General features: G+C 41.6%; 1 protein-coding gene and 1 long non-coding RNA gene across 2 annotated transcripts in view; one reads left to right on the top strand and one right to left on the bottom strand.

Moving 5' to 3' along the window:
• Positions 1-24,030, bottom strand: part of LOC126075989 (uncharacterized) — a 79,609-nt gene extending 55,579 nt beyond the window's left edge. The window contains exons 1-2 of the long non-coding RNA XR_007517385.1: positions 23,740-24,030; positions 22,738-22,818 (exon numbers count right to left, since the gene is read on the bottom strand). This is a non-coding gene — a long non-coding RNA (uncharacterized LOC126075989). The remainder of the gene's footprint in view (positions 1-22,737; positions 22,819-23,739) is intronic.
• Positions 1-27,482, top strand: part of SYN3 (synapsin III) — a 687,937-nt gene that overhangs the window by 566,148 nt on the left and 94,307 nt on the right. The window lies entirely within an intron of this gene.

Raw genomic sequence — 27,482 nt, 5'->3', positions numbered from 1 at the left:
GTCTCTTCAATAAATAGTGCTGGGAAAATTGGATTTCCACGTGCAGAAATATGAAACAGGATCCATACCTCACACCATACACAAAAACAAATTCAAAATGGATTAAAAATCTAAAAGTGCAAACTAAAACAGTAAAATTCTTATAAGAACAAGCAGGGGCAATGCTGTCAGGTCTAGCTTTCACCAATGGATTATCTAATACAATAACAAAAGCACAAACAGGGAAAGACAAAATAAATAAATGAGATCTCATAAAAATTAAAAACCCCTGTTCATCAAAAGACTTTACCAAAAAAGCAAAAACAGAAGCTACCAACTGAGAGACTATCTTTGGAAATCATATATCGAACAAGAATTCTAATAACCAAAATATATATAAAACTTCTACAACTTAACAACAAAAAGACAACGCAGTCATAAAATGGGCAAAGGACTTGAATAGACATTTCACCAAAGAGGACAGTCAAATGGCCACCAAACACACGAAAAGCATCGTAAGCCATCAGAGAGATGCAAATCAAAATGACAATGAGATACCATTTCACTCCCACTGGGATGGCTAACATTAAAAAAACAGAAAACAAAAAAATTTGGTGAGAATGTGGGGAAATTGGAACCCTTATCCATTGCTGGTGGAATGCAAAATGGTACAGCCATTGTGGAAAACAGTGTGGCAGTTCCTCAAAAAAACTAAAAATAGAACTGCCCTATGACCCAGGAATTCCACTCCTAGGTATATACCCAAAAGACTTGAAAGCAGAAACTCAAAAAGAGCCTTGTACACCAATGTTTACTGCAGCACTATTCACATTAGCCAAAAGGTGGAAACAACCTAAATGACCATCAACAGATGAATGGATAAACAAAATGTGGTACATACATACAATGGAATACTACTCAGCCAGTAGGAGAAATGAAGTCTTGATACATGCTATGGTATGGATGCAACTTGAAGGCATTTTGCTGAGTGAATTAAGCCAATCACAGAAGGACAAATATTGTATGACCTCACTTATACAAAAAGACAAGAAAAGGCAAATGTATAGAGAGCAAAGTTTATTAGTGGTTACCAGGGGCAGAAGGGTGGGGGAATGTGGGGGTTAATGGTGATGGAAAAATATTGCATTGATTAAGGGTAGAGTTGCACAGCCAATTATTGTAATTGTTGTCAATAAGTTTTACAGCTGTAAAAAGCTTAATTGGCAAAAGTGTGATAGATACATTTATAACCACCAAAAAATCGAAGAGTAGTTACACCTCAAAGGATTTGGTTTCTTGGTTTGAAGGCTTAAGGTTGTGCTTTCATGGCACATCCCAGTTAATTGGCCTAATAACTAGAACAGTGCCTCTGTTCTACCTCCTCATTCATTGTGTAGTGCCTGGGGTCTTAAAAGCTTACAAGCAGCCATCCAAGCACAACAATTGGTTTCTATTCCGCTGGAGCAACAGAGGAAGAAGGAGAGTTAGGAATAGGAGGAGGATATGGAATGTTTGGCTAACTGCCTCCTTGAACAACTGCCTCCTTTGCCATGAAACCGGAAGAACTAGATGGTGCCTGGCTACCATTACTGAACATTCTGATCAAAGACTCCATAGAATAATCTGGATCAAAAGAGGGAAAATGCAGAACAGAATTTCAAATCCTCATGAACTTTAGACTTTTTGGAGCCTTGGAAGGTGGGGGAACCCCTGAAACTATTACCCTGAGATAATCTTTAAACCTTAAACCAAAAATATCCCCTGAAGTAACCTTAAAACTGAAAAATAGTTTAGCTTAACTAGTAAAAAAGATGTGCTTGGAGCATTATGCTCTTTTAATAATTATCTATATGGGATCAAATTAACTCTAGATTAGATAGGAACCTCAGGGGGCAGAGAGTTTATGTTAATGGGGGAGGAACAACTCAGGAAAGGAGGGTGAGTATGGTTGTACAACTTAGAGAATGTAATCAATGTCACTAAATCGTACACATAGAAACTGTTGAAATTGTGTATGTATTCTCAACAACAACAAAATAAATAAAATTTAGAAAAAAAAGAAAACCCTGTGGAGCACAGTTGTACTCCCATACACGTGGGCTCCCCGGGAGTCAGGATCGGCTCCACAGCAGCTGGCACTGGTGATGTTTCTCAAACCCAGCCCTTTCTCCCCACCCACTGCCACTACCTGAGATGGCTCTAGGAAAGTTAGCAGATTCTCCAGAATTACATTCTGTCTCCAAATCTGATAATCATCCCAAAAGGAGAATTTACGAAAAGGAAGTAGTTAAAGAAACTGATGCTTGGGGAGGGGGTGCTTCTGAGAAACTCAGGGGCAAAAGGGACTCCCAAAAAGGAGGGCACATCTCCAAGTATAAAAATAAATGGCACAAACCAGAAAAAACCAAGGCTTGCAAAAATGATGAGTTCAAGGGAAAGAGGCTTTCCTCCTTATGTTTTTTGGAGTGAAAATCAAGTAGGAAAGGCTTGGACATGCCAACCGAGCGGATGATGTCATGTTCGCGGTTGAGAGGGGGGAAAAACAAAACCTGTCCCTCCTAGGGTGCTTCTGCCCTCTCCAAAGAAGAAGACTGTCTGCCTGGAAATAAGCAGGGTGAGTGTTCTTGGGAGGGAATTGAAGCCCCAGACAGACCCCGGGGGCTGCCAGTGAGCTCAGCATTTCTCAAAACACACCTTGAATCTGCAAGCTGACCCATCCTCAATTATATTTTACTCTTTTGTTCATATACATTGATTGGGGCCTACTGTATGCTGAGACTCAAAGGATTCAGACCCTGCCCTCAGGGAGTTAGGGGGACAGTCACATGACTAAATAGGTACAGTGTGTTGTCTAGGGTCTAGGAGGAGGCTGTGCAGGGAGTGGGGCACAAAGAAGAGAACTTACTTCTGCCTGGGATTGCGTGGTGTCTTAGATTCTTAGTGCTGCTATAACAGAAATCCAGCCAGTGGGTGACTTAAAGAACAGAAATTTATTTTCTCACAGTTTCTCACAGGCTAGAAGTCTGAATTCAGGGCAAGTCTCTCTCTCTGTCGGCTCTGGGGGAAGATCCTTGTCCCAGCATCTGTAGCCCTGGCCTTCCTTGGTTCCTTTGCAAACTCCATGTGGCACCTATGCATCTGTCTTCCCCCTTTTTGTGCTCTCATCTCTCTGTGTCTCTGCTGCTCCTTATAATTCAAATGTGATTAGGTTTAGGACACAGCCTACCCTGATAGGGCCTCATTAACATAACAAAGAAAACCCTGTTCCCAAACCAGATTACATCCACAGGCATAGGGGTTAGGATTCCAACACATATTTTGGGGGACACAATTCAGTCAGGCTACAATAGTCATTCTTACCTGGGGGATTATGCCCCACACCCCCCAACTCCCCACCTATCTATCCCTCTACCTCACCTCCCCCCCAACTCACAGAGCATTTGATCATGTCTGGAGGCAATTTTGGTTGTCACAACTGTGTGCTTTAGTCTTCTAGTAAATGGAAGCCAGGATGCTACTACACATCCTACAATGCGCAGGACAGTCCCCCAAAACAAAGCCTTATCCAGCTCAAAATGTCCATAGTGTCAAGGTTGAGCAACTCCAGACTAAACTTTGTTTCCTTTGTTGAAAGTTTTACCAGGCAAGAAACCAGAGGGAGCTGTGGTTATAGTAGAGCTCAACATTTTTCAAAGTATGTTCCAAAGAATTATAATTAATCAGGATGTAAAGGCTTTTGTGTGTGTCAAATAGGTTTGGAGATGTTTACGCTAAAGTAAGTTTTTATTACAAAACTTCTCAAAGTCATAAATTTGCTTAAATGCATTGTGGCAGTACAAGAACAGGAACAGATAGGCAGAATTTCCCAGGTTTATCTGACCTCAGAAATCTTTGATCATTTTCTATTGAGATGACTGTCTCTATATTGATTTGTAAAAACTCTTCGCATATTAAGAACATTAACCCTTTGCTACTTTGCAACTATTTTTCTCCATCTGACACTTACATCTCCATTTTATGATTCAATTTTTAACCATTTTTCATTTTTTTTTTAAGGTAGTCAAATATTTCCATCTTTGGGAGGCACATGCTAGAGCATTTGTGCGTATTGATTTGAATCCAGGTTATGTCACTTGTTAGTTGTGAGACCTTGGGTAAGTTCCTTAGCCTGTCCTGCCTTAGTTTCTTCTTATGTAAAATGGAGATAGTAATTGTAATTACAAATCTCGTAAGTCTGTTGTGAGGGCTAAGAGACATTATGCATGAAAAGCACATAGCACCATGCCTGCAATACAGCAGGCACTTAATAAACATCAGCTGTCATTATTATTAGGAATGTTCAGACCTGCTGTGGGGATCCAAATCCAACTGAAGTCAGTAGGGGAGGTATGACTAAACAGGATCAGATGTCAAGAAATTTATTTCACTTGGCTACAAATTCGGTATGAGTCAGATGAGTAACGGAGTTGCCAGAGTGCCAATCCACAAATGGCTAATAAATAGATGAGAAGGAACTCAACCTCATTAGTCACTAGGGAAATACAAATTTAAACCACAATGAGCACCACCAAATAACTACCAGAATTGCTACAATTAAAAACATTGGTAATACTAAGTGTTGACAAAGATATGGAGTAACTGGAATGGATACACAGCTTGTATATTGGCACAACCACTTTGAAATACAGTTTTATATTGTCTACTAAACTGAAGTTACACAGATCTCCTTCTAGGTGTATCCACCCTAAATACATGCATGTGTGCACCAAGACACATGTTTATAACATCATTGTTTATAATAGCCCAAACCTAGAACAACCTATCTATTCGTCAGCAGTACAATAGCTAAATAAATTGGGTATATTCATACAATCGAAATATTTTCAGTAATGAAAATGCACGAACTACAGCTACAGACAACAACATGGTGGATCTCAAAAACACACCATTAAGTAAAATCAGTCAGGTACCAAAAAATGTCTGTTGTATGATTTCATTTATATTAAATTCAAAAACCAAGGAAACTAAACTATAATGTTTAATGGGATGCATACTTAGGTGACAAAACTTTTAAGAAAATTATTTCCATAACAGTCAGAATATAAGTTACCTTTGGGGAAGGAGGGAAGGTGGTCATTAGGATGAGATAGGAACAGGGTTTGTCAGGTGTGAGTAATGTTTTATTTCTTGACTTGGATGGTGGTTTTATGGGTATTTGCTTTGTAATAGTTCATTGAACTGTTGCTTTTGTGCCGTTCTCTGTATACATTTCAAAATAAGAGAAAGTTAAAAACTATAACCCACCTTTAGATAGGTAGACAGACTGACAGACAGATAGATAGATGATAGATAGGTAGATGGATGGATGAATGGACGGATGGATGGATGGATGGATGGATGGGTGGGTGGGTGGGTAGGTAGACAGACAGACAGACAGATTGACAGATAGAAGCCATTGAGTCAACTCCAACTCATGGCCTCCTTATGTACAACAGAATGAAACATTGCCTGGTCCTGTGTCATACAGTCACTGGCATGTTCGAGGCCATCATTGCAGTTACTGTGCCAATCCATCTCACGGAGGATCTTCCATGCCCTTGTTGGCCCTCTACTTACCAAATATGATGTCGTGCTCCATCCATTAATCCCTCCCGATGATGTGTCCACAGCAAACGAGTCAGACAATGTTCTATTGTAATCTGTGAAGTTTTCATTGGCTGATTTTCAGAAGTAAAGTAGATCATCAGGCTTTTCTTCCAAGTCTGTATTAGCCTGGATACTCCACTGAAACCTGTCCGGCATGGGCGACAGGTATTTGAAGTATTGGTGGCATAGCGCCCAACATCACAGTAACAACCAAGTCACTATGGTATGACAAACTAACAGATGGGGGGTGGAATCCATTCTCAGGATACATTATTAGAGTTGCGATATCCAAAACTAAGAAAGTGATAGCCTGCCCTGTGCTGGTCAATCCAGAAGTTTGTGTTAGATTCTAGATCATACCCAGTTCCGGGTGTTTGAGAGAGCCACTGACAAATTAATGTGGGAGAAGATGGTTGGAGAGAGCCACTGACAAATTAATGTCCACGGAAGAATGGACGGAACAGGTAAGGGCAGAACCATCTAGCCTGGAAGGGCTAGAGAGAGTGTGACCAGGATCTTCAGAAACATGGAGGACTGTTATGGGGAAATAGATAGGACTGCTTCTACATAACATCTAATGGGCAGAACTGGGATCAAAGTTATGGTGAAACAGATCTCAGTTGTTTTTAAAGGGCAGCTTTCTAACAACCAGAAGTCAACATTAATACAAGGGGGTGCACCTTTAGGTAGAAGGTTCTTATCACTGGAGAGTTGGTGCAAACATGAACACTTACTCAGGAGTTTCAAGAGAATTTAGTCATTGTGTAGCGTTTTTATGAACCTGTTGGAAAGGTCCATAGCTTCTTTCAACTTCTATGCCTATGACACTTACAAAAGCTAAAACACCCTAATCATCTTCCAATGATAATATTCTGTCATTTCATTCAATAATACGAGTAGTCCATTGAAAGGAATGGCATATTATGTGATAATCACAGGATTAGAAGTCAAGTTCAAGACTAGCTGCAGATATGGTGTCAGGGTAAGACTTGGGGACTCTTGAGTCAGAGTTTCTGGTTTGAGTCTGGATTTACCATTTACTAATTGTGTGTCCATAGGCAAGTTATTTGATTTCTCTGTGCCTTAGTTTCCTCAGCTCTAAAATGGGAACAATAATTTCCCTCTTGCGGTTGTTGTGATGCTCGAATGAGTCAATCCGGGCTTAGGACAGTGCTTGGTAAATGTTCGATGCATGTGATCTCTAAAAGCCACTACCACTGTAAGCTGCTACTGTGATTATTTAAGGGATTACTTAGCTAAGATAAGCAGTAGCTCATAACAGACAAAAGGGGTAGGGGAATTAAATTCTGAGGACATTCCTAAAGTAAGGAAAACGGGCTTCCAGCATCCCCAAGAGAGGATGAGAAAATGGCTAGCCTCACCCTGGGAGCCACCTTACCTTTACTTCATAAATTTACAGGCCGTCAGCACTGGCAAGGGCTAGAGCCCCAGCACCTTACCTAGAAGAACATGAGGCTCCAGCGTGGGAAATGTTATGGGCCAAGGCTGCAGAGCAAGGGAGCATCACAGAATAACAGAGTGGGAATGGAAAGAAAAACCTTTGCGATTATTCAGCCCAATCCCTCACCTTACAGATAAGAATAGTAATAATAATACTAACAATAATAATAAAAGCTAATACTTCTATAGAATTTACTCTGTGCTAGGTATTGTTCTAACTGCCTTACATATATTCATTCATTTAATGCAATCCTCATAACAACCCTATGAGAAAGGTACTGTTATTGTTGTTGTTAACTGCCATCTAGTCAGCCTCAGACTCATGGCAACCCTGTGCACAAGGGAACAAAATGCTGCCTGGTCCTGCACCATCCCCATAATGGATTGCAAGTTGAACTGTTGTGATCCATAGAGTTTTCACTGACTAATTTTTGGAAGTGGACACCAAGCCTTTCTTCCTAGTCCATCCCAGTCTGGAAGCTCTGCTGAAACCTGTTCAGCATCATAGCAGGACGCAAGCCTCCACTTACAGGTGGTGGCTGTGCATAAGGTACATTGGCTGGGAATCCAACCTGGGTCTTCCCCATGCAAGGTAAGAATTCTACCACAGAACCACCAATGGTTCACCCCAGGTATTATTGGTATCCCCATTTTACAGATGAGGAAACTGAGGCACAAATAGTAAGTGGTAGAGCTGGGGTACAATCCCAGGGAGTCTGGCTCCAGCACCTGAGCTCAGAGAGGCGAAGGGCATTGCCATGGTCACGATTTAATAAGTTCAGTCCCAGGTTTCCTAACACGCACACACACACACACACACACTCACACACACATGCACTCACACATCCCATCCATGCACAGGGCTTCTTAACTTCTAAGAGGAGCCTGGTGATGAGTGACAGGGTTGAGGTGTCCCTCAGACAGCCCTGTCTGTGCTGGGGGGACAAGGTGACATCTTCTAAAAACGTTGTTTCCAGCATCCTCAACATCTCAAGCGCTCCTGCTTGGTCAGCTGCTGTCACTGCTGTCACTAGCAACACACAGCCTGAACCCTGATCCCCCCTCTCAGGCTGACTCACTTAATGAGCTTTCCCGGCACTGCTGGCTTGTTAAGTGAGAGTAGGTGGCCCAAAAGTGAGGTGATGGAGAGGGAGGTTTAGAAAATGAACAACTGGAGGAATGAGCCCAGGGGAAAGGTTAAGAAATCAAAAGGTCCCCTGGCCGCTGGGAGATCCACCAGAGAGGAGGATCACTTTGTGTTTTATGTTCAGCAGAAGGAAGTAAAGATGGAAACAGGGAAGGTGCACCAGCGGCAAGGTGTTCCGCAGAAGGAGGCTTCAAGGGGCTTGGTCCCTACCGGCCTGGGGAGGGGGGAGAAGGAGAGAGACCACACCCACTTCTTTACCTCCTCCCCTCCCAGCTCCATCCCGCTCCCTGTGTCCTCTCCTCACCTACCTGCCACCAAAACCAAAAACACCAAACGGTAGCTGTCAAGTCTATTCCAACTCATGGCGATCCCATGTGTTGCAGAGTAGAACTGATCCATAGGGTTTTCAAGGTTTTTGGAAGGAGATTGTCAGGCCTTTCTTTTGAGGCACCTCTGGATGGGTTCAAACCATCAACCTTTAAGTAAGTGGTCAAGCACAAACCATGTGCACCACCCAGGAACCTAAGGGTGGCCACAGGCCTCATTTGTTCTCTGTTTCTCCTAAGCAAATTGGCTTTTTGCAGAGGGTCCATAAATTCTTTAGACCTTAATAAAGTATTTAGATGTTATATTCCCTTTTCAGAGCCTTTGGCGTTGGTTTGCTTTCTCGGCAAGTATTTTATATATATATATATATATATATACATATAATTTTATATTATACTATTATATATTATATTAAGGAGCCCTGGTGGTGCAATGGTTAAGGGCTCAGCTGCCAAACATAAGTTTGGCGGTTCAAACCCACCAGCCACTCTGAGGGAGAAAAAACATGGTGATCTGCTCCCATAAAGATTACAGCCTGGACAGGCGGGGCCAAGATGGCGGACTAGGTGGATGCTACCGCAGATCCCTCTTGCAACAAAGACTCGGAAAAACAAGTGAATCGATCACATACATAACAATCTACGAACTCTGAACAACAAACACAGATTTAGAGACGGAGAACGAACAAATACGGGGAGACAGCGATTATTTTCAGAGCCAGGAGCCAGCATACCAGGCAGCGGATTTTCGGGAAAAACTAGTTTCCCAGTGATGGCTCGGAGACAACAATCCATATCAAACCACATAAAGAAGCAGACCATGACAGCTTCTCCAACCCCCTAAACAAAAGAATCAAAATCTTTCCCAAATGAAGATACAATCCTGGAATTATCAGATACAGAATATAAAAAACTAATTTACAGAATGCTTAAAGACATCACAAATGAAATTAGGCTAACTGCATAAAAAGCCAAGGAACACACCAATAAAACTGCTGAAGAACTCAAAAAGATTATTCAAGAACATAGTGGAAAAATTAATAAGTTGCAAGAATCCATAGAGAGACAGCATGTAGAAATCCAAAACATTAACAATAAAATTACAGAAATAGACAACGCAATAGGAAGTCAGAGGAGCAGACTCGAGCAATTAGAATGTAGACTGGGACATCTGGAGGACCAGGGAATCAACACCAACATAGCTGAAAAAAAATCAGATAAAAGAATTAAAAAAAATGAAGAAACCCTAAGAATCATGTGGGATTCTATCAAGAAAGATAACTTGCGAGTGATTGGAGTCCCAGAACAGGGAGGGGGGACAGAAAACACAGAGAAAATAGTGGAAGAACTCCTGACAGAAAACTTCCCTGACATCATGAAAGACGAAAGGATATCTATCCAAGATGCTCATCGAACCCCATTTAAGACTGATCCAAAAAGAAAAACACCAAGACATATTATCATCAAACTCGCCAAAACCAAAGATAAACAGAAAACTTTAAAAGCAGCCAGGGAGAAAAGAAAGGTTTCCTTCAAGGGAGAATCAATAAGAATAAGTTCAGACTACTCAGCAGAAACCATGCAGGCAAGAAGGGAATGGGATGACGTATACAGAGCACTGAAGGAGAAAAACTGCCAACCAAGGTTCATATATCCAGCAAAACTCTCTCTGAAATATGAAGGAGAAATTAAGATATTTACAGATAAACACAAGTTTAGAGAATTTGCAAAAACCAAACCAAGGCTACAAGAAATGCTAAAGGAGATTGTTTGGTCAGATGACCAATAATATCAGGTACCAGCACAATACAAGGTCACAAAACAGAACGTCCTGATATCAACTCAAATAGGGAAAGCACAAAAACAAACAAATTAAGATTAATTCTAAAAAATAAATAAATAAACAAAATAATACACATAACAGGGAATCATGGAAATCAATAGATAAAAGATCACAATAATTAAAAAGAGGGAATAAATATAGGAGGCATTGAACTGCCAGATGGAGAGTGATACAAGGCGATATAGAACGATACAAGTTAGGTTTTTACTTAGAAAAATAGGGGTAAATAATAAGGTAACCACAAAAAGGAATATCAACTCCATAACTCAAGAAAAAAACCAAGAAAAACGTAACGACTCAACTAACATAAAGTTAAACATTATGAAAATGAGGATCTCACAATCTACTAAGAAAAATGTCTCAGCGCAAAAAAGTATGTGGAAAAATGAAATGGCCAACAACATACATGAAAAGGCATCAAAATGACAGCACTAAAAACTTATTTATCTATAATTACGCTGAATGTAAATGGACTAAATGCACCAATAAAGAGACAGAGAGTCACGGACTGGATAAAGAAACACGATCCATCTATATGCTGCCTACAAGAGACACACCTTAGACTTAGAGACACAAACAAACTAAAACTCAAAGGATGGAAAAAAATATATCAAGCAAACAAGAAGCAAAAAAGAAGAGGAGTAGCAATATTAATTTCTGACAAAATAGACTTTAGACTTAAATCCACCACAAAGGATAAAGAAGGACACTCTATAAGATAAAAGGGACAATTGATCAGGAAGACATAACCATATTAAATATTTATGCACCCAATGACAGGGCTGCAAGATACATAAATCAAATTTTAACAGAATTGAAAAGTGAGCTAGACACCTCCACATTTATAGTAGGAGACTTCAACACACCACTTTTGGAGAAGGACAGGACATCCAGTAAGAAGCTCAACAGAGACACGGAAGACCTACTTACAGCAATCAACCAACCTGACCTCATTGACTTATACAGAACTCTCCACCCAACTGCTACAAAATATACTTTTTTTTCTAGTGCACATGGAACATTCTCTAGAATAGACCACATATTAGGTCATAAAACAAATCTTTGCAGAGTCCAAAACATCGAAATATTACAAAGCATCTTCTCAGACCACAAGGCAATGGAACTAGAAATCAATAACAGAAAAACTAGGGAAAAGAAATCAAATACTTGGAAAATGAACAATACCCTCCTGAAAAAAGACTGGGTTATAGAAGACATCAAGGAGGGAATAAGGAAATTCTTAGAAAGCAACGAGAATGAAAATACTTCCTATCAAAACCTCTGGGACACAGCAAAAGCAGTGCTCAGAGGCCAATTTATATCGATAAATGCACACATACAAAAAAGAAGAAAGAGCCAAAATCAGAGAACTGTCCCGACAACTTGAACAAATAGAAAGTGAGCAACAAAAGAACCCATCAGGCACCAGAAGAAAACAAATAATAAAAATTAGAGCTGAACTAAATGAATTAGAGAACAGAAAAACAATTGAAAGAATTAACAAAGCCAAAAGCTGGTTCTTTGAAAAAATTAACAAAATTGATAAACCATTGGCTAGACTGACTAAAGAAAAACAGGAAAGCAAACAAATAACCCGAATAAGAAACGAGAAGGACCGCATCACAACAGAGCCGAATGAAATTAAAAGAATCATTTCAGATTACTACAAAAAATTGTACTCTAACAAATTTGAAAACCTAGAAGAAATGGATAAATTCTTGGAAAAACACTACCTACCTAAACTAACACATTCAGAAGCAGAACAACTAAATAGACCCATAACAAAAAAAGAGATTGAAACGGTAATCAAAAAACTCCCAACAAAAAAAAGCCCTGGCCCGGACAGCTTCACTGCAGAGTTCCACCAAACCTTCAGAGAAGACTTAACACCACTACTACTGAAGGTATTTCAAAGCACAGAAAAAGACGGAATACTACCCAACTCATTCTATGAAGCTACCATCTCCCTGATACCAAAACCAGGTAAAGACATTACAAAAAAAGAAAATTATAGACCTATATCCCTCATGAACATAGATGCAAAAATCCTCAACAAAATTCTAGCCAATAGAATCCAACAACACATCAAAAAAATAATTCACCCTGATCAAGTGGGATTTATACCAGGTATGCAAGGCTGGTTTAATACCAGAAAAACCATTAATGTAATCCATCACATAAATAAAACAAAAGATAAAAACCACATGATCTTATCAATAGATGCAGAAAAGGCATTTGACAAAGTTCAACACCCATTCATGATAAAAACTCTTACCAAAATAGGAATTGAAGGAAAATTCCTCAGCATAATAAAGGGCATCTATGCAAAGCCAACAGCCAATATCACTCTAAATGGAGAGAACCTGAAAGCATTTCCCTTGAGAACGGGAACCAGACAAGGATGCCCTTTATCACCGCTCTTATTCAACATCGTACTTGAAGTCCTAGCCGGGGCAATTAGGCTAGACAAAGAAATAAAGGGTATCCGGATTGGCAAGGAGGAAGTAAAGCTATCACTATTTGCAGATGACATGATCGTATACACGGAAAACCCTAAGGAATCCTCCAGAAAACTACTGAAACTAATAGAATAGTTTGGCAGAGTCTCAGGTTATAAAATAAACATACAAAAATCACTTGGATTCCTCTACATCAACAAAAAGAACACCGAAGAGGAAATAACCAAATCAATACCATTCACAGTAGCCCCCAAGAAGATAAAATACTTAGGAATAAATCTTACCAAGGATGTAAAAGACCTATACAAAGAAAACTACAAAGCTCTACTACAAGAAATTCAAAAGGACATACTTAAGTGGAAAAACATACCCTGCTCATGGATAGGAAGACTTAACATAGTAAAAATGTCTATTCTACCAAAAGCCATCTACACATATAACGCACTTCTGATCCAAATTCCAATGTCATATTTTAAGGGGATAGAGAAACAAATCACCAATTTCATATGGAAGGGAAAGAACCCCCGGATAAGCAAAGCATTACTGAAAAAGAAGAAGAAAGTGGGAGGCCTCACTCTACCTGATTTCAGAACCTATTATACAGCTACAGTAGTCAAAACAGCCTGGTACTGGTACAACAACAGGCACATAGACCAATGGAACAGAATTGAGAATCCAGATATAGATCCATCCATGTATGAGCAGCTGATATTTGACAAAGGACCAGTGTCAGTTAATTGGGGAAAAGATAGTCTTTTTAACAAATGGTGCTGGCATAACTGGATATCCATTTGCAAAAAAATGAAACAGGACCCATACCTCACACCATGCACAAAAACTAACTCCAAGTGGATCAAAGACCTAAACATAAAGACTAAAACGATAAAGATCATGGAAGAAAAAATAGGGACAACCCTAGGAGCCCTAATACAAGGCATAAACAGAATACAAAACATTACCAAAAATGATGAAGAGAAACCCGATAACTGGGAGCTCCTAAAAATCAAACACCTATGCTCATCTAAAGACTTCACCAAAAGAGTAAAAAGACCACCTACAGACTGGGAAAGAATTTTCAGCTATGACATCTCAGACCAGCGCCTGATCTCTAAAATCTACATGATTCTGTCAAAACTCAACCACAAAAAGACAAACAACCCAATCAAGAAGTGGGCAAAGGATATGAACACACGTTTCACTAAAGAAGATATTCAGGCAGCCAACAGATACATGAGAAAATGCTCCCGATCATTAGCCATTAGAGAAATGCAAATTAAAACTACGATGAGATTCCATCTCACACCAACTAGACTGGCATTAATCCAAAAAACACAAAATAATAAATGTTGGAGAGGCTGTGGAGAGATTGGAACTCTCATACACTGCTGGTGGGAATGTAAAATGGTACAACCACTTTGGAAATCCATCTGGCGTTATCTTAAACAGTTAGAAATAGAACTACCATACAACCCAGAAATCCCACTCCTCGGAATATATCCTAGAGATACAAGAGCCTTCATACAAACAGATATATGCACACCCATGTTTATTGCAGCTCTGTTTACAATAGCAAAAAGCTGGAAGCAACCAAGGTGTCCGTCAACGGATGAATGGGTAAATAAATTGTGGTATATTCACACAATGGAATACTACGCATCGATAAAGAACAGTGACGAATCTCTGAAACATTTCATAACATGGAGGAATCTGGAAGGCATTATGCTGAGCGAAATGAGTCAGAGACAAAAGGACAAATATTGTATAAGACCACTATTATAAGATCTTGAGAAATAGAAAAAAATTGAGAAGAACACATACTTTTGTGGTTACGAAGCGGGGAGGGAGGGAGGGAGGGAGGGAGAGGGTTTTTTATTGATTAATCAGTAGATAAGAACTGCTTTGGGTGAAGGGAAAGACAACACTCAATACAAGGAAGGTCAGCCCAATTGGACTGGACTAAAAGCAAAGAGGTTTCTGGGATAAAATGAATGCTTCAAAGGTCAGCGGAGCAGGGGCGGGGGTCTGGGGAACATGTCTTGAGGGGACTTCTAAGTCAATTGGCAAAATAATTCTATTATGAAAACATTCTGCATCCCACTTTGAAATGTGGCGTCTGGGGTCCTAAATGCTAACAAGCAGCCATCTAAGATGCATCAATTGGTCTCAACCCACCTGGAGCAAAGGAAAATGAAGAACACCAAGGTCACACGACAACTAAGAACCCAAGAGACAAAAAGGGCCACATGAACCAGAGACCTACATCATCCTGAGACCAGAAGAACTAGTTGGTGCCCGGCCACAATCGATGACTGCCCTGTCAGGGAGCACAACAGGGAACTCCTGAGGGAGCAGGAGATCAGTGGGATGCAGACCCCAAATTCTCATAAAGAGACCATACTTAATGGTCTAACTGCGACTAGAGGAATCCCAGCGGCAATGCTCCCCAGACCTTCTGTTGGCACAGGACAGGAACCATCCCCGAAGACAACTCATCAGACATGAAAGGGACTGGTCAGCGGGGGGGAGAGAGATGCTGATGAAGAGTGAGCTAATTAAATCAGGTGGACACTGGAGAGTGTGTTGGCAACTCTTGACTGGAGGGGGGATGGGAAGGTAGAGAGAGAGGGAAGATGGCAAAATTGGCACGAAACGAGAGACTGAAAGGGCTGACTCAATAGGGGGAGAGCAAGTGGGAGAAGGGAGTAAGATGTATGTAAGCTTACATGTGACAGACTGATTGGAATTGTAAATGTTCACTTGAAGCTTAATAAAAGTTAATTTAAATAAATAAATAAAAAGATTACAGCTATGGGACAGTTCTACTCTGCCATATAGGGGTCACTATGAGTCGGATATATCAAGATCTATCCTGAAATACAATGCTGTCAGTGACAGGATAATATCCAGTACACTTGCAAGGAAGACTTTCTGATATCACCAATGATATCCCTCGTTCCACATCCTCTTCTAAATCTGGCTTGAGTTTCTGGCAGTTACCTGTCGATGTACTGCTACAGCCACTTTTGAATGATCTTCAGCAAAATTTTACTAGCATGTGATATTAATGATATTATTCGATAATTTCTGCTTTCAGTTGGGTCACCTTTCTTGGGAATAAGCATAGATATGGATCTCTTCCAGTAGTTTGGCCAGGTAGCTGTCTTCCAAATTTCTTGGCATAGACAAGAGAGCACTTCCAGTGTTGCATCCATTTGTTGAAACATCTCGGTTGGTATTCTGTCAATTTCTGGAGCCTTGTTTTTTTCCAATGCCTCTAGTGCAGCTTGGACCTCTTGCTTCAGCACCATCAGTTCCTGATGATATGCTACCTCCTGAAGTGATTGAACATCAACCAATTCTTCTTGGTATGTTGCTATTGTTGGGTGCTGTTGAGTCAGTTTCAACTCATAGTGACGCTGTGCACAACAGAACAAAACACTCCCCTTTTCTGCTCCATCCTCACAATTGTTGCTATGCTTGAGCCCATTGTTGCAGCCACTGGGTCAATCCACCTGGTTGAGGGTCTTTCTCTTTTTCACTGACCCTCTGTTTTACCAAGCATGATGTCCTTCTCCAGGGACTGATCCCTCCTGATAATATGTCCAAAGAATGTGAGACATAGTCTCACCATCCTTGCTTCTAAGGAACATTCTGGTTGTACTTCTTCTAGGACAGACTTGTTCATTCTTTCGGCAGTCCATGGTATACTCAATATTCATCACCAACACCACGATTCAAAGGCATCAATTCTTCTTCAGTCTTCCTTATTCATTGTCCAGCTTTTGCATGCATATGAGGCGATTGAAAACGCCATGGCTTGAGTCAGGTGCAACTTAGTTCTCAAGGTGATATCTTTGCTTTTCAATGCTTTAAAGAGGTCTTTTGCAACAAATTTGCCCAATGCAATGCGTCTTTTGATTTCTTGACTACTGCTTCTATGAGTGTTGGTATAGTAACTCTGTATTCCTTGCATCTTCTTTTGATGCTTCCTGTGTCATTCAATATTTTCCCCATTAAATCCTTCAATATTGTAACTCGAGGCTTGAAGTTTTTCTTCCATCCTTTCAGCTTGAAAAATGCTGTGCGTGTTCTTCCCTTTTGGTTTTCTATCTCCAGGTCTTTGCACGTGTCATCATAATACTTTACTTTGTCTTCTCAGGCCACCCTTTGAAATCTTCTGTTCAGCTTTTTACTTCATCCTTTCTTCCTTTTGCGTTAGCTACTCAATATTCAAAAGCAAGTTTCAGAGTCTCTTCTGACATCTATTTTGGTCTTTTCTTTCTTTTCTGTCTTTTTAATGACTTTTTGCTTTCTTCATGTATGTCTTTGATGTCATTCCAACAATGGCATCATCTGGCCTCAGTCATTAGTGTTCAATGCATCCAATCTATTCTTACGATGGTCTCTTAATTCAGGTGGGATATACTGAAGGTCATACTTTGGCTCTTGTGGACTTGTTCTAATTTTCATCTGTTTCAACTTGAACTTGCATATGAGCAATTGACAGTCTATTCCACAGTCCACCCCTGGCCTTGTTTTGACTGATGATACTGAGTTTTTCCACAGTCTTTTTCTACAGGAATCGATTTGATTCCTGTGTATTCCACCTGGTGAGGTTCACATGTATAGTCACCGTTTATGCTGGTGAAAAAAAGGTATTTTCAAGGAAGTAGTCATTGGTCTTGCAAAGTTCTGTCATGTGATCTCCAGCATCGTTGTTATCACCAAGGCCATATTTTCCACCTACCAATTCTTCATTGTGTCCAGCTTTCACATTCCAATCACTGGTAATTATCAATGCATCCTGATTGCATATTCAATCAATTTCAGACTGCAGAAGTTGGTAAAAGTATTCCAATTTCTTCACTTTGGCCTTAGTGGTTAGTGCATAAATTTGAATAATAGTCTTATTAACATTACTTGGATTCAGAATCAATGTCCATGGAAGCAACAGTCAAGAAATCAAACAATGTATTGCATTGGGCAAGTCTGCTACAAAAGACTTAATGGGCAAAATATTGAACAGCGCAGGAAGCATCAAAAGAAGATGGAAGGAATACACAGAGTTGCTGTACCAAAGAGAATTGGTTGACATTCAACCATTTCAGGAGGCAGCATATGATCAAGAACTGATGGTACTGAGGGAAGAAGTCCAACCTGCACTAAAGGCATTGGTGACAAACAAGCCTCCAAGAATTGATGGAATACCAATTGAGATGTTTCAACAAACAGATGCAGTACTGGAGGTGCTCACTCATCTATGCCAAGAAATTTCGAAGACAGCTACCTAGCCAACCAGCAGGAGGAGATTCATATATGTGCCCCTTCCAAAGAGAGGTGATCCAACCTAATTCAGAAATTATTGAACAACATCATTAATATCACACAGTAGTAAAATTTTGCTGAAGATCTTTCAAAAACAGTTACCTAGTACATCGACAGGGAACTGCTAGAAATTCAAGCCAGATTCAGGAGAGGACATGGAACAAGGGATTTCATTCTTGACATCAGATGGGTCTTGGCTGAAGGCAGAGACTACCAGAAAGATGTTTCCCTGTGTTTTATTGACTATGCAAAGGCATTCGACTGTATGGATCACAACAAATTATGGATAACATTACAAAGAATGGGAATTCCAGAATACTTAATTGTACTCGTGTGGAACCTGTACATAGTCCAAGAGGCAGTCATTTGAACAGAACAAGGGGATACTGTGTGGTTTAAAATCAGGAAGGATGTGTGTCAGGGGTGTTTCCTTTCACCATACTTATTCAATCTATATGCTAAGCAAATAATCTGAGAAGCTGGACTATATGAAGAAGAACAGGGTGTCAGTATTGGAGGAAGACTCATTAACAACCTGTGATATGAAGATCACACAACCTTGCTTCCCGAATGTGAAGAGGACTTGAAGCACTTATTGATGAAGATCAAAGACTATATAGCCTTCAGTATGGATTACACCTCAACATAATGCAAACGAAAATCCTCACAACTGGACAATAAGCAGGCTCGTGATAAACGGAGAAAAGACTGAGGTTGTCAAGGATTTCATATTACTTGGATCCAAGATCAATTCCCATGGAAGCAACAGTCAAGAAATCAAACGACGTATTGCATTGGGCAATTCTGCCACAAAAGACCACTTTAAAGTGTTGAAAAGACAAGATGTCACTTTGAGAACTAAGGTGCGCATGACCCATGCCGTGGTATTTTCAATGCCTCATACGCATGGGAAACCTGTACAATGAATAAGGAAGACCGAAGAAGAGTTGATGCCTTTGAATTACAGTATTTACAAAGAATATTGAATATACCAGGGACTGCCAGAAGACCGAATGAATCTGTCTTGGAAGAAGTACAGCCAGAGTGTTCCTTGGAAGTGAGGATGGCGAGACTTCATTTCAAGTACTTTGGACACGTTATAACGAGAGATCAGTCCCTGTAGGAGGACATCATACTTGGTAAGGTAGAGAGGGTCAGTGAAAAAGAGGAAGATTCTCGACATGATGGATTGACGAAGTGGCTGCAACAATGGGCTAAAACATGGCAACACTTGTGAGAATGGTGCAGGACTATGCAGTGTTTCATTCTGTTTTACACAGGGTTGCTATGAGTTGGAACTGACTCAATGGCACCTAACAACAACATGAGTCAGAATGTACTTAATGGCAAACAACAGCATATTATATTACGGTACATTACAGTACATTTTATTATATTGCATTACATTGTATTGCATTATATTACATTAAATTACACCTACTCTTCATTTATCAACTATCTCATTATTCAACATTTTGCATTTACAACAATAGTAAAAAACCTAATATTTGACTATGTTACACATTAAGGATGTATATCTGGCTGTAATGAACACTACAGTACATGAGGAGAGTAACACTGGCTGTGATGGTTAAGGTTATGTGTCAACTTGGCTGGGGCATGATTCTCAGTGGTTTGGCAGTTATGTAATGATGCAATTTGGCAGTTGTGTAATGATGTAGTCATCCCCTATTTTGCGGTCTGATGTGGTTATCCTCCATTTTTGCATAACATCAAGTTTCACAAAACGACCTGGTCTTTGGAACCTACCATGTTGATAAATGAGGAGTGGGTATATATATAATAAACACACACACACACACACACACACACACACACGTATCCTAAGAAGAGTTCTAAAGGTTTCTTTCTTCTTTTTGGTCACCAAAGTGCCATGATTCTAAGTGCAAACAGAAGCAAACTAAAGCCATAACTCCATTACTCTCTCTAGCCTGATGTCTGTCATGTTGAAGGCAGAATCATCTAGGTCATCTATTCATTTCTCATGTGAACACTTAAACCGAAGAGCCCAGGTGATGCCACTTCTTTCTGCCACCTCCCCTGCACCTTCCTCAGTTCACTGGAGAGAGCCTTGCTCTGGGGTCAGGAAATCTGGGTCCTTCTCCCTGCCCTGCACTGTCTGGGGCCAGCAGTATACTTACGGCCAACACATTTAAACATGTAAAATGCAGTTTCCCCATATGTCAAATAGACTTGGAAGAGCTAGTGAATAAATGTTCATTTTTTTTTTTAAAAGGTATGGAAAAAAAACAAACCCATTGCTATTGAGTCGATTCTGACCCATAGCAACCCTATAGCAGAGTACAACTGCCCCACAGGATTTCCAAGGAGTGGCTTTGGATTTGAACTGCCAGCCCTTTGGTTAGCAGCCAAGTTCTTAAACCACTGCACTACAATAACTCCAAAAGGTATGAAGCCCCATGTAAATACGAGATGTAGAGAGAAGTGAAGGAGATGGAACGGACTTTGGACTAAGACCTACCCAGGTTCTGATGTTGGCTCTGCCATTACCAGCACTGTGACCTTGAGCAAATTTCTTAACTTCTCTGGGTCTCAGCTTCTCTGATATAACTCAAAACAGACTAACTGGGATGAACAAAGGAATGCCCTGTTGCTGCTGCATCAATTCTAACTCATATCAGCCATATAGGACAGAGTGGAACTCCCCATAGGGTTTCCAAGACTGTGTACCTTTTTTTTAATTATTTTTTTTATTGTGCTTTAGGTGGAAGTTTACAGCTCAAGTTAATTTCTCATTCAAAAACGTATACACATACCGTTCTGTGACATTGGCTGCAATCCCCACAATATGACAGCACCCCGGGTTCCCTGTGTCCATTCGACCAGTTCCTGTCCTTTCCTGCCTTCTCATCGAGCTTTTGGGCAGAAGCTGCCCATTTGGTCTCAAATATTTGATTGAACTAAGAAGCACATTCCTCATGTGTATTATTTTTTGTTTTATAATCCTGTCTACTCTTTGTCTGAACAGTGGACTTCAGGAATGGTTTCATTTCCGGGTTAATAGAGCATCTGGGGACCATAGTTTCAGGGGTCCCTCCAGTCTCTGTCAGACCATTAAATCTGGTCTTTTTATGTGAATTTGAATTCTGTTCTACATTTTCTTCCTACTATGTTGGGAACTCTCTGTTGCGTTCCCTGTCAGGGTGGTCATTGGTGGTAGTCAGGCACCATCTAGTTCTGTTCTCAGGCTGTTGAAGTCTCTGGTTCGTTTGGTCCTTTAGTCCTTTGGGCTAGTATTTTCCTTTTGTCTTTGGTTTTCTTCATTCTCCTTTGCTCTGAGTAGGATGGTACCAATGTATATATATGTTTTTTTAAAAACCCATATGTCTTAGATGGCCACTCACAAGCTTTTAAGACCCCAGGTGCTACTCACCAAAGTGGGATATAGAACATTTTCTTTATAAACTATGTTATCCCAAGGTTGAAAATCTTTTCGGAAGCAGGCTGCGACATCTTTCCCCCACAGAGAGGCTTGTGGGCTCGAACCACTGACCTTTCACTTAGCAACCAAGTGCTTAACCACTGCACTGCCAGGGCTCCTTGAACAAAAGAATAGAGGGAGGTATTTGTGCCAGTACATATATACCTTCGACACCCTTTAATCCTCAGAGACATCCTTGTTTCTTAAACCTGTTTTGCAGAGGCCCCCAGAGCAGCAGCATCACTAGTGTTGGTGTCACCCAGTGTGGTAATTCCTGGTGTCACCCCCCCATGGACTTCCTCCTGTTCGAGACCTTACAGAATCCTTAGTAATGTTTTTTGAACAATGTTATCATAAACCATAATTTCTGTATATCTCTCCTTCTTTTCCTCTAATTACTACTTCATTCTCAAAAAAGTTATCGATATAGGTTCACAAATACTAATTACCACAATATTAGAGCTAAAATATCAGAAAATTTGACAAAATCAATGACTATAAAAACACTGGCAGCAATGAAAACAACAGCGTGGACTTGTAACGAACCACATGATTTGAAGCGTCATTGTAATTGGGTAATAATGACAGCTCTAACCAGAGCACATTAGAAGGTTCAAAAAGTAAATTAGCATAGAGCTTTACCCTTGCAGGTTTATTGATACAAGTAAGCTGGGCTTACGAAAAATGTTTTTGTTGTTTAACTAACTACAGGGATAGTTTTATTAAAAAAAAATAATAAATTTCTGCCGAAACACTGCACAAAAATTTTATAGACAGTCATTTTCATGTCTCCCCCCCTGACAGCGTCACTGGGTGCAGTCCGCACCCCTGCACCCCCCTAGTGACCCACTGCCCCAGAGTTCTTTGGCCCAAGGTAACCGTTAAGTGGTGGAAGCAGGATTCAAACCAAGGTTTCCTGTCCTTCAGCCCTTTTCTTCCTGCTGCCTGGAACTCTTGGGAACACCCTGGTGGAATCATTTCTTACCATCATAAGGCCCAGAGCCAACTTAATTGGAAAGTTGATTTATAAAGAATTTCATGGAGCTCCACCCAAGAAACATGTCAGTACCTTTGAGACAAGCACCGACCTTTTGCATGTGAACCGCTCTTGTTTGTGGTGTCCACTGATGTCACATCAGGCCTGAGGCCAAGTCCAAGAACACTCATACCTAGAGAATGATAATAATAGAAGAATACCACCCCGTGGCACTGTGTTTTAAAGACAACATGTACCCACATCATCTACAAACACCATATTATCTACAGGAACAGAGTCACAGAATCATATCCATTTGGAAGGAATAAACTACCTGCTCTTATGTGCACTGAAGGAACCCTGGGCAGTGCAAACAGCTAAGCACTGGGCTACCAATGCCTAGGTTGGCAGTTCAAACCCACTGAGAGATGCCTCAGAAGAAAGGCCTGTCAATCTACTTCCAAAAGGTCCCAGCCATGAAAACCACACAGAGCACAGTTGTACTCTGCAACACATGGGGTTGCCATGAGTTGAAATCGACTTGACAGCAACTAGTTTGGTTTTTCGATTTTTATGTGCATTGACCCACATAACCCCTCCATGAAGAATGTGTTGTTGTTGGTGTGTGCCATCGAGTGGATTCCAACTCATAGCAATCCGATCTGACAGAGTAGAACTGCCCCTTAGGGTTTCCTAGACTGTAATCTGTACAGAAGCAGATTGCCCAGTCTTTTCTCCTGCAGACGGCTGGTGGATTCAAACCACCGACCTTTTGGTTAGCAGCCGAGTGCTTAACTACTGTGCTCCTTATAAAGAATATCCTTATATTTTTGAACTGACAAACATCAAGAAGAAGCCAGCGTTCCTTGTTCTTTTTCTCTGTTTTTCTGGAGATGTCTGTTGACCCACCCTGGCATTCTGTGTGACAAAGCCCAGAGATGGCTTTCCCTTAGGAGCCCCTCAGAAGAAGGTGAGGCTCACATTGCCTGGTGGGGCGGGGAATGCTATCATTTACCACAATTTCATTACTAGCTCCTTATTTTTTCCATAAATACAGTAATCCCCAGTGTTAGACAGTCATATACCATTTACAAAATGCATCCACATTTCTTACCCCATTGAGGCTGCCAGCAGTCCTTCGAGGTGGGTATTGCTACCTTGATACTGATTTCACAGATGAGAGAAGTGGAGATCAAGCAGGCTAAGTGATTAGCACAAGTGCCGTGAGAGCCACGTGTTCTTTCCACTGATTCTGGTGCCCAGGCCAGAGGAGGGAAGCTTTGGGAGCATTCCGCCAGTCTGTGGGAGCACAGCCTGTGAGTCCATGGAGGCATTCCTTCGCCAAGTGTGCAGGCACCGCCCTTTCTTACTATCAGCAGGCAAGAAAAGGGATGTCCTGAAAGCACAGGGGAGGCCAGCTGCCTTACTGAGGCTGGTAGCAAGGGCATCCTCCCAGGAAGTTTCCTGGGAGTGAAAACAGCCACACCTCAGGCCTGCTGGCGATGACTCCTCTTAGGGGTGGCATCCCTGCTGACAGGCCCCAGTGGCAGGGCTGTTTGTGAGGGAGGCCAAAGAAGGTTGAAAATGGTGGGCTTACTTTTTGGAGGGGGCGGTGTCTGTGTGTGTCTGTGTTTCTCTGTGTGTGTCTGCGTGTCTAAGTTTGTGACCACGGGTGTGTTCCTGTGTGTCTGTGTATGTGTATGTGTGTGTGTCTATGTGTGTGTCCGTGTATCTATATTTATGTATGTGCATGTGTCTATGTGTGTGTGCATGGGTGTCTGCGTGTCTGTGGTTTGTGCCCATGTGTGTATATATGTCTTTGTCTATGTGTGTGTCTGTATGTGCACGTGTGTGTGTGTATGTGTATGTGTGTTCATGTGTCTCTGTATGTGTCTGTGTGTTGCTATGGCTCGTGTGTTGTCTCTGTGTCTCTATGTCTGCGTGTCTTTGTCCATGTATTTGGGGCAACATGAGCAACTAACCCTCTTAAACGCAGTTATCAGCAACCTCTATTCAGCCTCCAGACAAATGGGGCACTTTAGGCAGACCCTGGGATTCCTGGCCTTTGGTGCCAAGAAACCTCCACACCAACACCCCATCTGCCAGGGTCAGGCCAGAGATGCAAGAGAGGCAGTGTGGTGGGCAAGGGAGGCTGTTCAACCTTTTTTACTTCACGGCTCTTTTAGACAACGTTAGTACTTATCTGATTCAGCAGGGTGGGTGGAGGAGGCTGCTAGCAGCCACAGAGACTGCCCTGGGGGCTCCCCGCCACCCCAAAGTACAGAGATTGGCCTGGGGGCTCCCCATCACCCCAAAGGATATGAGATCACCAGTAGGATGCTCTGGGTGATGGGTCAACTGAGTGTGATCCCTGAAGTCAGACAGACCTGAGTTCCTCCACAACCTTGCATTTAAAGTGTGACCTGGGGAAGGGCCAGCTGCATCAGCATCACCTTCGAAATGCGGAGTGCAGACCTGCCCAGGGATAGATTACCCAATAAGCGAGGTAAGCACATGCTTAGGGCATCAACAAAACACAAGCACGAGTTGTCCAAAGCAAAAACCCATAGATGCCAAGCAAACAGGACAATCACTAATATTATAAACCAAACCAAATTCATTGCCATCAAGTCGATTTTGACTATAGCGACCCTATAGTTACATTAAAAAAGAAGTTATATCATGTATAGCTAAGATACACATATACATATATACATGTCACATACCCCATTCGACTGCGTGAATAAGCGGGGGGGGGGGGGGCCACCACAGATTATCAATACTTAGGGCCCTCGCATGCCTAAATCTACCCCTGGATCTACCCCAGACCTCTGGAATCAGAATCTGCATTTTAACAAGGTGCCCAGGGGACTCACATGCTGCACCGCACAGCAAAGTGTTTTGACCAGAGGATGCAAACTCAGGTGCGCACAGGGACCAGGTAGGTACCAGAATGAGTGAAGAGCCCAGGTGGGGACTGGGATGACCCAGAAAGGCCGTGTCTAGTGTACAAGCGCAGCCACGACTCAGCCCCCGTTGCACAAAGCCATGAGAGACCGTGCTACCTAGGGAGCCTGATCTTGATTCTTTAATAAGAAACTAATTCTCAGGGTCTCCAAAATGACTGCTTCTGGTTTTAACACATTGGCAACTAAATTAAAAATCTTTTGAAACACCACATAAACTACACACACACACACACAAATCTACTGCCCTCTGAACACCCTGAGTGCCATTTTGATACCTCCAGCTTCAAGCTGAAGATTGTCATTTTAGTCTTTCTCCCATTATAGGGGGTCGTAAAGCCTCGTGGTTAAGACCACAGGTTGTACAGTGGACCCAGGAATTCAAATCGCAGCTCAGCCACTTCCTTGAGTGAGCGCTTAACTTGGAGTCTTTGTTTCCTCGTCTATAAAATGGCCCTAATAAATTCCCCTTGTGCGTGTGGGGTTGCCCTTGCAGTCTGGTTGAGATAAAACACTAAACCAAACTCATTGCTGATAAATCGATTCCAACTTAAAGTCGACCCTGAAGGCCAGAGTAGAACTGCCCCCATAGGGTTTCCAAGACTGTAATCTTTATAGAAGCAGATTGCCACATCTTTCTCCCGCAGAGCAGCTGCTGGGTTGGAGCCACCAATGTTTCTTGTAGCCAAGCATTTAACCAATGTTCTGCCAGAGATGGTGATTTTCTTCCTCTAGGACTTCAGTGTGGCCTAAATTTTCATGGGCATTCAGATCGCCTGGGGACCTTGTTAAAATGCAGATTCTGATTCCCTAGGTCTGGAATAGGGCCTGAAGTTCTGCATTTCCAACAAGCAACAAGCTCCCAGCAATGCCGGCACTGCTAGTCCATGATCTAGTTTAGGGGTCAGCAAACTTTGTATAAAGAAACCAAACCCATTACCATGGAGTCAATTCTGACTCATGGCGACCTCATGTGTTACAGGGTAGAACTGCCCCGTGGGGTTTTCTTGGCTGTAATCTTTTTGGAACCCAATCACCAGGCCTTTCTTCCAAGGTGCCACTGGGTAAGTTTAATCCACCAACCTTTAGGTTAGTACTCGAGGGCAAACAATTTCCACCACCCAGGAACTTTTCTATAAAGAGCCAGGCCGTGTGGTCTCTGTCACAACTACTGAACTCTGCCCTTATAGTGCAAAAGCAGCCAGAGGCCATACATAAATGAATGAGCATAGCTGTGTTCCAATAAAACTTTATTTGTTGTCGTTAGGTGCTGTCGAGTCAGTTCTAATTCATAGCGACCCCGTGTACAACAGTCCTGCACCATCCTCACAATGGTTGCTATATTTGAGCCCATTGTTACAGCTACTGTGTCAGTCCATCTCATTGAGGGTCTTCCTCTTTTCTTGCTGACTCTCTGCTTTACCAAGCATGATGTTCTTCTCTAGGGACTGGTCCCTCCTGATAACATGTCCAAAGTAAGACCCTGAAATTTGAATTTCATATAATTTTCATGTGTCACAAAATATGGTTCTTTTTTAAAATTTTCCTTTCAACCATTTAAAAATGTAGAAATCGTTCTTAAATCACAGACCAAGGCAACACAGGAGGTGGGCTGGATTTGGCCCATGGGCAGTAGTCTGACAACCCCTGCTCTAAGTCATCTCAACTCTGAGATGGACATCTCAACATCTGAGCCTGGCCTGCCTCCCCCACATGCTGACTTCACCCTCCCCCCGCAGCCTGGGCTAGTGCCCCGATGGGCAGAAACCACCATCATTGGCCCTGTACAATCAGCAGAAACCTGGGAAGCTGAGGTGCTGCCTTCCACGGCTGACACTTCTCTGGAGCCTCCCTTCCCTCCATTCAATCTCACAGTCACATTGTAACTCTA

Source organism: Elephas maximus, chromosome 4, assembly GCF_024166365.1.
Source record: "Elephas maximus indicus isolate mEleMax1 chromosome 4, mEleMax1 primary haplotype, whole genome shotgun sequence".
NCBI lineage: Eukaryota > Metazoa > Chordata > Mammalia > Proboscidea > Elephantidae > Elephas > Elephas maximus.
This window is presented reverse-complemented; position numbering and strand designations above follow the sequence as displayed.